The 12,981-nt window shown below is 33.4% G+C and overlaps 2 pseudogenes; both read left to right on the plus strand.

The window, feature by feature from the left end:
• The first annotated feature begins 2,654 nt into the window (after positions 1 to 2,654).
• LOC110717005 lies at positions 2,655 to 10,071 on the plus strand (annotated as a pseudogene).
• A 1,988-nt stretch (positions 10,072 to 12,059) lies between these two features.
• LOC110717006 lies at positions 12,060 to 12,775 on the plus strand (annotated as a pseudogene).
• The last annotated feature ends 206 nt before the right edge of the window (positions 12,776 to 12,981 follow it).

The raw sequence follows: 12,981 nt of genomic DNA on the forward strand, positions 1-12,981 counted from the left end.
CAGCAGCTCTGGAGGACCCTTCTCCTCCTTCACAAGCCTCAAGTACCCGTGCAACCTCTTCGGCTGTGCGGGCAGCTTCAGCTTCTTCTTCCAGCAGCTGAAACAAGGGATCCCTCTTCTTCCACCAAGGCTTCTGCCTCTGATACAGAGCAACAGCCTCAATTTGGAAGTGGGAAGAGTCTAGGTGAACCTCTCGGCGCCTTGGTTCAGTGATAGGGGGAGCCCGATCAGTTACGACTCGTTCTCGGCTGACGCCAAGGCGAGCGTAATCAATGCCGACGTTGGTCTCGTCCCGTTCTGAAAAAGAAAAGGGGAGGAGTCAATTCAGTTAGTTCGGCACATCACAAGAAAGCAAAATGAAAGAAGAAAAGAGATAATTAAAAGGCCTCGGCCCCAGCCGAAGAAGATTACCATCCCTAAACTTTCGGCTGAGGCCGACAGCTGCCAGCATATTCTCTTGGAAAACATAGTGCGTATCGGGGAGCCAAGTCTCCGGGATATGCTGCATTCGGCCGCTGCCTCCCCGGTTCGGCAGCTTGCCGAAGATGTTCTGCTGATTAAGGTTCGGGTCTGGCCCGCTATCTTCGGGAGGACCTAAACTTCCCATATCAGGATCCGGCTCGGCAAGATACCGGGGAGCGCTGAAAACATAAGGATGGCTCGGCTCCGTGGGCGCCCTAACCCAAATCCATTGACCTCTCCAGTCCTTGTCTGAAGAGTCGTTCGGCCACATGGTTAGGAACGGGGGCCGAGACTCAATCCGATACCACCCAGAACCATGGCTTCCGTGCCCACTCTGAATATTTGGCACTAGCCGATGGAGCTTTCTGAAGCAGTGCAGGTTCGGCACGTATCTGAAGAATTTGCAGACCCATAAGTACGTCATTACCCTTCGGATGCTGGTGGGGGTCAGCTGGCACAGGGAAATGTTGTAATGGATCAGCAAGTCTCGGACGAATACGTCCAAAGGGAACCTCAGCCCATACTGAAGCTGTCTCGTGTACACCCCCACATACCCCGGGGGTGGACGATGGATTCTATCGGATGCTGAGGGCATTCGGCACCAATATCCATCAGCTTCAAAAATGCCGTAGTGCAACTCAATTTGCTCAGCAAATCGATATTGATCGGCGTTCTCTACCCACCATGAGTAGGGACGGTTCTTTATCATGGCCGAAGCTACTTCGGCATCCTCCCACTCTGAAAACCCTGGGAGGATATCCCAAAGGACAGCGGGAACTTCATCATCCCGTCCTGAAGCTCTCACCCCCTCAGCCCTCTGAGGAGGAGCCGAAGAAATGGGAGTCGCCCTAACCCCTTCAGCAGGGTCAGACTCTGTCCTTCGTCCATTCCAGGTCCCAATCCTGTCCCTGGGATCGGGGATTAGCCTTGCTCTTCTTGGAGCACGGGCTCCACCTCTAACTCCCTCACCATCGACGAATTTCGAAGGAAAAAGTCGAAAAAGGGGAAAGAGTGCAAAGTCGAGGAAAAATGAAATAAAATCAAAGGAATTTACCTTGATCTGAAGCAAAAGCCGCCGATTTACGAATTGGTAGTGACAGGTCTCAGCTTCTAAGCTTAATGCTCGGGGAATTTGCGAAGTTTTGATGCGGGCTCTTGAGCGTTCTTGAGAATTCTGGGTTTGTGTTGATGAGTGAGTGGGGAGAGAAGACGCGCCTCTATTTATATCTCCAGAAATGGGAATTCAAGGAGTCTGCGTTTCAATTTCTCTCAAGCACCCCACTAAGTAGCCGTTAAACACACGACCTTGCAGTTAAATCGCCCACTACCCGTCCAACTTCCGCAATTATCCACATTAACTGTTGTTATCTCATTAATCATGGGTTAATTACGGTTCAAATTCACATTTTTGGATTAACAAATCATTCACTTCCCTCCTTTTCTGATTAAATCAAACCCGACCCGTCATCCTTCCAAATCGGGTCTGGGGGGCAAGTTGTTTGGGTCCAATTTAGTCCAATTGGGCCTGGTCACTGAATGATCCAATTAAAAGCCCAAGGTTAAGGTTCAACTCTCCAAATGTGCTAAAGTCAAAAATCAAACATCCTCAAAGCCATGTCAAGGTCAGTCAACGGCCCAATCAGCTTGGCCCAGCCCAACTGACTTCCGGGCCCAATTCGCCTCCTTCATTAGCCAAGGTATAAAAGCCAACAATTTGGTCAATTCTTGGTAAGACAAAGACAATAAAGCCTCAAGCAACTAAACTCTTGCACAGCTTTCTCTCTCTAATATACTGACTTAAGCATCGGAGGGGCCTTCCTCGGCGTCCCCCCGAGGCTAGTTTACGTGTATTTGTTGTGCAGGAAACCCTCGGCTCCTGCGTCGTTCGGACCGAGACCAAGTTCCCTCAAGATAAAAGGATCTTCCGAGATTCGATTGTTTTCATCCGAAACATGTATAATAGTGAAAAAAAAAGCAGATTGTAAAATTTTCGAAAACCAACCGATGATTTTACAAAGGTCATCTAAAAAATGATGATTACCATAATTAAAGTAAGTGGCGTAATGTGATTGGCTTCTATTTTACATGTCATCATTCAATTTGATTTACCAGTAATTATATAATTAAGTGTAATGTAATGGTATATATGTATGTATATCTTGATGCCAACAGATGGATAAAACAACAATCTTAGGAGACGCAATCAAACACATGAAACAACTTAAAGAAAAAGTGAAAGAACTTGAAGTGGCTGCTGCTCAACATAACACTGCAAAGTCTATGGTGATGGTTAAGAAATATAAATTGCCAATGAATAATGATGACAACGGCAACGATGATGACAATGGTTCTTCCTCAGTTCCTCTATTCTTGTCGACGACATTATTAGTGCTAGCGGTCGTGGCAGTGGTGGCAATGATGGTAGTGACAACAATAATGAAGATAATCTTTATAAGAATTCACCTCTAGAAATCGAAGTTAAAATATCAGATAATACCCTTCTCTTAAAAGTTTACTGTGAAAAACGTAAAGGGATTATATCCAAGTTGATTGCAGTAGTGGTCAGGCATGACTTGAGCATTACTAATTGCGGTGTCATACCATTTGAAAACTTGACCCTAGACATTACCATTGTTGCACAGGTAATTCATTCCTCTATCTTATCTTACCACCGGCCTGATTTTTTCTTTCTAGTTGCTATGTTATACGAAGTACTACGTAAATGAATTGATACAAGTTAAATCAGCATGGATGCATATGAGTAAAAGAGGGAGCCCCAATTCATCTTCATGATAAACGAAAAAACATTTATCTAGTGACAATTGTGTAATTAAATCAACTTAAAATCCCAATAAGCATGACATTTCTGTAAATAAATCAATATTAGTGGGTTCACCTTTGCTAAAAGTTATTTATTTTTTATAGAAATGCCAATAGATAAATTTTTTTTTTATTTTTTTATTATCATGAAGATAAACATGTATTTTCTCATGAGTAAAATGTAAACCAAACAAGTCGTGCATAAATTGTTAAAATCATTTGCACCATTACCTTTCTTGTTTTTTTATTTTATTATTTTTTTTTTTGTTTTTTTTTATATTTTTTTATTTACTTAATATACGTTAAAAAAAGTTAAGTCTAAAGTTAATTAGGTAATTATGTATGGTACGGAGTAGATTTTATACTTAGCGTGAATTGAATTTTTCCACTTATGACTTATGCTACATAATAATAAAGCTTTGTTTGATTTATGCAGATGGAAGAGGGCTTTAAGAACAATGTGAAAGGTTTGGTCAGAAGTCTTCGCTCTGCCCTAGGGTTGATTGCATCAGAATGAAGATCGTGATTCATAGCTTAACACTTATTCGTCTATTAAGGGTTTGTTATGTTGAATAAAGGAATTGCAAATTCCTTGGAAATTTGATTTCCCATGAAATTAAACTTCTTAGGAAATTCTAAAAAGTGTTTGGTTAACTAAGGGAAGTGGAAATTCCCATGGGAAGTTCCAATCACTTAGGTCCCCCTAGGTAATTTACTTCCTCCATTTTGTGGGAAGGGGGAATTCATGAGAATTTCTACTTTCCATGAGTTTTTCAACCAAACAACTCCAAATAATTTCAATTCCTAGGAATTTCAACTTTTCATGTTTTTATTTGTCAATTAAACAACATCTAAGTATTCAAGGATGGGCCTACATACCCAGGTCATGGCCTGCCTTAAAGCCCATTTGTACTTCGTATTAAGTTATTGTCTTTGTTAAACAAAAAGTAATTAACTGAGTTGGTTTCATTGATGCCCGAATGGTCGGATCGCCTAGATATCAAGCATCGATGTAGATCATGAATCACAGCTTAGCACTTGTTCGTCTAAGTATTGCGTTTGAAATAAGACCTAGTAAGAAGTACATATTCATTCTTGTACATATGCACTCCAAGTTATGGACTCTCTTTCCTTGTGTTTGAAATAAACACTGAATATTGCAAATTTGCTAAGGAGCAAAAGACCTAACAGTAAAGAGGTGTAGCATCATATTTGCCCGTGCCATTTTTGTGGAGAAGTGATTTAATCAATAACATAATAATAAAACAGACATCGGAAATGACTTGTGTCGCTTTCTGGTTTTGTTTTTTTTTCCTCCAAAGACTTCCTTTTGTTTTTTTGTCAAATTTTCTTAGAATTATATTTAGCATAGTATTGTAATATAACCTTCCTATATAGTAAAGTTAATATTTATAAAGTTTTTTACCAATTGGTTGTTGGTGCAGTGGTGATTGAGACTACATTTGTTAGGGAGAACTCGTGTTCGATCCCCGCAACAGCAATTGAGAGGGGACTGGAATCTAACCACCCAAAACTGATCCCCGAATCCGGATTAGCCCAAAGGGTGAATCGGTTGGAACACTGGAAAAAAAAAAGTTTTTCTTATAAAGATCTCATAATTCCTAAATTTATTTTCTTATCTTTTATTTTATTTTTATTTATTTTTTATTTTTTTTATATAAAGCCTAATGCATTAATAAATTAACATCTTTGGTATGGGTACAAATTAATTTAAATTAAAGTTTTTTCTTTTAATAAAAATTTTTCTTTTGGCAAGTAAAATTGTGTATGATTGAATTACCCTCTTCGTTTCGTATTAATCGCAATACTAGGATGTTAACAAAGTTTAAAAAAATTTACATGATGGGGCCTAAAAGAGAATTTTTTATAATATAAAGTATTATTGGTAGGAGAGAGAAATAATTAAAAAGTAGCATATATAGGGTTGATAAGAAAGAGAAATCTATTAACTAATACTAAAACAAAACATGCTGACATTATCTTTCTCTAAATTTGTACACATATCGCTTTCTCATAAAAAAAATTCCCGCCTAAATGCTTTAATGACATCATCTTTATTTTTTATTTTTTTAAAGCTGAACTACTCGATTTTTATTAATTTGAAAATTGTTTATGAATTTTAACTAAAAAATCAAATAAATGCTTCTACAAACTACTATACAAACTGTTAATTGTTGGAAACTAAAATATAATTTTGATGACATTGGTGCTAATTATATACTATGTATTTTTTTTCTTCTTCAGATTTCATTAATATACATTCCCTAAATAATTTTCTTTTGACTATTTCAATTATTAATTGTAAATAATGTGGTTCATATATATCCTTAAATGAAAATTATTTTTATATCTAATTATAATATTTATATAGAATATAATGCAACAGAACATAAATTACAAGAAAGATTCATTTTAACCGTGCATCGCACAGAAATAATCTAGTTTTCTAATAAAATTCACTCAGTTTGTAAGTTTTTAGCCTTTTTCTTGACTAAAATCTATGTATTGATTATATTCTTTCTATTAATTTTTTTTCGGCAATTTAATTTTTTAAATTAATTTATAAAATATATATTTTCTCTTAATGGATTACTTAAATGATTAATACCTACTTTCTATAATACTAGATGAAAATCCGTGCGATGCACGATTTTTCATACATATATCTCACAGAAAAGATATTTTCCTATATACCCTAAGTTTTTTTTTATTATTATAATTATTTGATTTATTTTACAATTTAATAATTTCAGTAAAAAAACAAATAATAATTTAATTAAAATGATATTTCCAATTACAAAAGTATAATTTTTTTAATGTAATTTACAATGCGACTTAATTTATCGTTGTTTTGTATTTTATCCGTTGTTATTAGTTATATGACAATAATATGATATCTTTAAAAAAAATTGTAAATATAATATTTCATTGATTACATATTAGGATAAAATCTTTAATGTGAAAAGATAATAATTTTTTATTTTTAAAATAATTTAAATCCTAAATCATTATTCGTTGCTTTTTACACTTGAAACTAAACTCTCGAATCTATATATCATTTTGTATATTTTTTGTGATCTCTTGATCTCTAACAAATTATCTGTCTTTTCAATTTTTAGACATAAAATGTTCAAAGAAGGTAAAGTTTTTATTGCGTTGTAAGTTTTAAATTTTTTTTATGAAAAAAAATCTTATTAATCGGGTATTTAGATAAAACTATTAATTTTATAAGATAATTTTTATTGTTTTTAATAATTTAAATCCTAATATCCCACGGTTTTTTATACATAAAATCTAATAAAAATAATTTTTGTAATTAGATCATACTGATAATATTTTTGATTACTTTTCTATTGTTTGTTGTTAAGTATAATTTTTTATTAATTTTATGTAATTTATTTCCCTAATAAATATTTTGATAAGAACATTAAAAATAATAGTTATTAGATGTAATATTTCGATGTAAAAAAATTTGTATTAAAAAAAATTTCGATAGGATCACCAACTTAATTCACACCCATATCTCTTCCATCTAATAAAAATGGATAAATAGAACATGTTAGCAAAAATAAAATTTTTATAAAATTAATCTTTATAGTCTTATAAAATAAATTAAAATATTTACCAGAAAGAGAATAATTGTTGTGAAATTAATCAAAAAATTGTAATTATACAAAATTAAATCTATGCATTGGAATTATTTCATCGTCCCCAATTGCCCAAACAATAATAGTATTTTGGAAAATTGAATCATTATTTTGTTGTCGCTGGCAATGCGTGCGATATTGCTTCTTATTTGTAATGAATGAAAAATATCTAATGGAGTAAACTTTTCCTTCAATCAATTTTGAACGAAATTGTAGAACAAAGTTGACTTTAATTGACACATGAATGTAATCACCCTGTAATTAAATATAAAAAATTAAGTTAATTTTATGACTTAATTAAGCGACCTAAATCACAAAAAATTTGTTTTAATCATAAAATTAATTGATAAAAACTAAAAGATTCATTAAAAGATTTAATAAATGTAAACGATTTATAAGGATATAATACCTCCTCATCCAATAGGATCATCAGGCGAGAAACTCGTACTTAGATATTCCAAAGATTTTTGCTCGAATATAATTCTCTGATTAAATTAGATCTGCATGTAAAAACAAAATTCAGTAAACAAAACATAAACATATAATCATTAAGTATCCCAAATAAACACAATTTAAGCAATAATCACAAATATATATTTAACATGGGTTTTAAAAATTAGGCTAAGAATTACCCAACCATTGATGACCTAATAAAACTGACACAAAATTAATGACACAAAATTTGCTTGGTTTGGTCTTGTATTGATACAAAATTTTGTTGGTGTCATATGATGCGTCAATTTATAATGGTAAATATCACAAATTTTAATTTAATTATAATTAAGGAATAATTTTTATTTCTTACCATAAACACTATTAAAATTTATCTTATAATAGTAGGTATATAAATCCTATATCTAAAGATGATTATTTTAAAAGATAATTTTTAGTTTTTTAAATAAATTTAAATCCTAATAAATCAATATTCTTTGTTTTTACTTACGTGGCAAAATTCTTAAATCTCATTCATCACTTTTATTTAGGTGGCAAACGATTTTTTAATTTCAAAATAAAATAGAAATCTAATTTTTAATTGGTCGAAAATATACTTTTGCTTATATGGCACGCCGAATGCTCTTCAAAAATGCCTAATTTATTTATATATATTAGATTTTGAAGGCCGACTTTTGGTTTTTCTTATCTAATCTAGGACAGTTTTGTAGTACTATAAAAACGAATTCTACACCATTGATTATCATTATGTAAATTAGGCTGTTGATTTCAGTTGACTAAAAAAAATACCCCAAAAAAGTTCTTTAACTGTTTTCCTTAATCATCGACACAATAAACTACTATTCTCTCCGTCCCATAATACTTGACACAGTTCCTTTTTTCGTTTGTCCCAAAATATTTGACACGTTACTAAATATTGAATGGGTCTATTAATTAAAAAATATTTTCTCACATTTTCTCTTTCCTCACCTACCCCACTCTTACCCCACTTATTGTTTTCTTTAAATATAAATACAAAAGAGAATATTTTATACAATAAACAAATGATTTAAATGGAGCTACTTGTAGTTTTTTAAAAACTACATGTCTATTTCTACGTCTCAAGTATTATGGGAGTACGAAATAAAGCTTCCATTGATGATTTTTTTTGCAAAGTACGAATAACAAAACAATCCATTTAACACGAAATCCAACAATTAGTGCAATGGAGAGCAACATCCAAAAGCTCGGCCACAAACCTCATCGTATTATAAAGTACATTACAAAGGTTTTACCTCAATCAAAAGGATCAGATGCGCTTTTATCAAAATAGATGACGTAATTGGAGATAATATATATTACTCAAAATTTTATATTCACAAGTGTGGTAATAACAATTGCAATTTTGGTTTCAAAAAAATAAAAAATAACAATTGCAATTTTAAATAAAATGGCTATTTCAACAACCGTAGTTCACAAATTCACAACCCTACAGAACATGAATTTATTTTTATATTCGTACTCGTGTATTTAAAAAATTATTACTCCGTATATATACTTTTTCTGAATTATTTTATTCTTTCTCAATTAATTATTATTGTGTGTTAATAATAATCAATAATTTATACGAGCATATGTTTCAGCTGATTAGTCGGATTAAATTTTGTTTTTACATATTATTGTTTAATACAAGTACATTTCATTACGGAATATTGTAATCCAAATTGGACCCCATGCATGTTACTCCGTTACTACTAATAAATAGGTGCACGTTGTATCTTCGAAATCATACCTAAAAAAAAAATAATAAAATGGAATATTACACCACGTTACTACTACTACTTACCATCCTCATCACCACCATGGCACCATCCAAATCTCAAAAATATTGTTTGGTATATCCAAACTACCTCCAGGACCAAAACCATGGCCTATCATAGACAACATTCTCAAGCTTGGCAACAAACCTCATCGTGCTGTTTCCGAGCTTGCAAAAATTTACGGACCTATAATGAGTCTTAAGTTAGGTAGTAAAACTACAATAGTTATATCATCCCCGGAAATTGCCAAAGAAATGTTCCTTAACCATGACTTAGCCTTTTCTAGTGGGAATTCCCCGGATGTTGCGAGGGCTGAAAACCATGTCAAATTCTCCATGGTTTTTCTCCCGGTATGCCCCAAATGGAGGAGCCTTCGGAAGGTTGCAACTATGCAATTGCTCACCAATCAACGACTTGACACGAGTCAGGATATATGACACAAGAAGGTGAAAGAGCTAGTTGAGTATGTACAACAATGTTGTGACAAGGGTCTGCCAGTCGATATTGGTATGGCGGGGTTTACTACCTCGCTAAATCTGTTGTCAAACACATTTTTCTCGATGGATTTGGCGAGCCATAGCTCTTCGAAATCGCAAGAGATTAAGGATCTTGTTTGGCTTCTATTAGATTTGTGTGCTAAGCCTAACGTGTCGGATTTTTTCCCATTAATTAAGCACTTGGATTTGCAAGGAGTGTTGAAAACAAATAGGGTTTACTTCAAAAAATTGATGAGAATTTTTGAGGAAATTATTGATGAGAGGTTGAAAGATCCAAAAAATGTTAAGGATGATGTTCTAGGCACCTTACTCAAGCTTGTTGAGAGCAATGAATTGAGCCTTGATGAAGTCAAACATCTACTCGTGGTATGAGATATTACGTACTTGATTTTTAATTTTATTTTTAATCTCAAGTTATAGTGCCTAAAAACTCAACTATATGGGTCAATTTATGGTCGATTGGCCATAATTCAAATGTATGGCCAAATCCTGAATCATTTTCTCCCGAAAGATTTTTGGATAGAGAAATCGATTTCAAAGGACGTTTTTTTTGACTCGTACCCTTTGGCACAGGAAGACGAATATGTCCTGGATTGCCACTTGCTTATAGGATGACACATCTGATGTTGGCTACTCTTCTTCATTCATTCAATTTGGACTTACTTTGCAAAAAGTCGAACCACTTCTAACTATTCCACTTTCTAAATGATTGTTATTAGTAAATCTTTGAAGTTGGGTGGTTTCACTATACTTCCCTGCTTGTTCAATTAAATTGCATTCCAACACCCTTTTTTTTGGACAACTTAAAATTTTGGACAACGTTTTATGCTCTCACCAATGATTGAAGTGAAGGGGTGGAAAGGAATAACATTGAGGAAAATCAAAAGTTTCAATTATGGTCATTCTAGTAATAAAAGGGATCCGCTCAATCTTGGATATGCTGGAGTCTAATAACTAGTTCGTTTTCTTATTGTTATCTCTTTGAACAAATTTGATATTTTAGTTCTGTTAAGTCTTGTTGTATATCCATAAATAAAATTTAATGTTTCATCAGTTGTTACCTCTACCTCTTCTTAGCTGTAATCATCTACTACTTTTATAAATTTTAAAAATAGAGCATGTTAATAGGCGTTGTTATAATCTGAGCTTCGTTTCATTAATGTCAATATACTTGGCGCTACTTTAAGTTTTGAGATGGAAGTTATCATGAGGCATTGTGGTAAGAGGTGTCAATCAAATAGACATTTGATCCGTACAACACATGAGCTATTGGAAACTGAATTAAAATAAAAAATGATATAACTTTGTAACTAATTCTTTTATCATCCCATATTTTTTTTAAAGAATAATGAAAATGTAGGGAGAGGAATTGAAAGATTGAATATTAAGCTACACTCATAAAAGATATTAAATCATGAAGAATGTGAAGGGAAAAAAAAACCATCACTATAAGATTTATATAAAAGAGTGAAGGATAAAGCTATGTTATTAAGAAAGAAAAAAAAAATATATTAAAGGTAAAGGAAGCAAGTGGCCCTAATGGACTAATGGTTTGATGAGTTTTCATAACGTAAATGAAAATAATCACACTAATGGTTTGAGTTTCATATAATAGGAATAAATAGATAGATACGTAGTAGATTTTTTTAACTCTTGAGTCTTTTTATTTTATGTGTTTAAAAAGATAGATTATTTAAGATTAGAATCCACAACCTCAAGTTTAAAAGCCAAAATATTATTTTTCGTTAAAAGAAGAAAAAAAAAAACATTAATAGCTACCATATAATAACATGTTTTTATTAAAAGTGCTACTAAATAATTAATGATTTTAATTGTGGCATTATCTATGGAGTACTCCGTAATTCGACAACCACTACGTAGTCAACCTTCAAAAAGGGAATGTATTTATTTATTCTTAAATTACTCACTAATACTTAGTACTTAATTCGCTTACTCAATTATAGCGTGTTTAAAACACTACAATAATTTGTACGAGCAGATTTAATCTTTTAGTAGATAAATCGGATTTAATATTTTTTATGATAGCGTGTTTAAAACAGAGTTACAGATTCGAGTATTGTAATACATAACGAGGCCATGCATCATCCTATTTATTTATTTTATGGTACGATACGAGGAGCCCCTTCTATCACAGGAGGGGTGTTGGGGGTGAGGATCGAACCCCGGTCACACCGGGGAGAGATGGAGGGACTAACCATCCCTCCACTCCTTTATCCTAGGCCATGCATCATTTCATGCATGCATGTTATTTAACCAATTAAGTAATGGAGTAGCTTTACTCCGTCCTAATAAATAGGAGTACGTTATTGTATCTTCAAAATCATTAAGCCTATCATAAAATGGAATATTACACTACTTTACTACTAGTCTTTACCATTTTCATCATCACCACCATAATCCAATTCTTAAAAATATTGTTTGGTAAGTCCACATTGCCCCCGGGACCAAAACCATGGCCTATCATAGGAAACATTCTCAAGCTTGGCAACAGACCTCATCGTGCTGTCGCTGAGCTTGCAAAAATTTACGGTCCTATAATGTCTCTCAAGCTAGGGAGCATGACTACAATAGTTATATTATCTCCAGAAATAGCCAAAGAAATGTTCCTTAGTATGACTTAGCCTTTTCTATTAAGACTGTGCTAGATGCTTTGAGGGCCGGAAATCATTTCAAATTCTCCATGGTATTTCTCCCGGTATGCCCCAAATGGCGGATCCTTCGAAAGGTTGCAACTATCCAATTGTTCACTAATCAAAGACTCGATATGAGTCAGGATATACGGCACAAGAAGGTGAAAGAGCTAGTTGAGTATGTACAACAATGTTGTGACAACGGTCTATCGGTTGATATTGGTAAGACGGGGTTCATTACCTCGCTAAATTTGTTGTCAAACACATTTTTCTCGATGGATTTGGCTAGCCATACTTCTTCGAAATCACAACAGTTTAAGGATCTTGTTTGGCTTTTGTTAGAAGCGTATGCAAAACCTAATGTGTCAGATTTTTTCCCATTAGTTAAGCACTTGGATTTGCAAGGAGTGATGAAAACGACTTGAGTTTACATCAAAAGGTTAATGAAGATTTTTGAGGAAATTATTGATGAAAGATTGAAAGATCCAATGGATGTTAAGGATGATGTTCTAGGCACCCTACTCAAGCTTGTGGAGAACAATGAATTAAGCCTTGATGATGTCAAACATTTACTATTGGTAAGAGAAACTAACTACCTTTTTAAAAGTTATTTATTCAAAGTATTGTGATG

Source organism: Chenopodium quinoa, unplaced genomic scaffold, assembly GCF_001683475.1.
Source record: "Chenopodium quinoa cultivar QQ74 unplaced genomic scaffold, ASM168347v1, whole genome shotgun sequence".
In the NCBI taxonomy this organism is placed as follows: domain Eukaryota; kingdom Viridiplantae; phylum Streptophyta; class Magnoliopsida; order Caryophyllales; family Amaranthaceae; genus Chenopodium; species Chenopodium quinoa.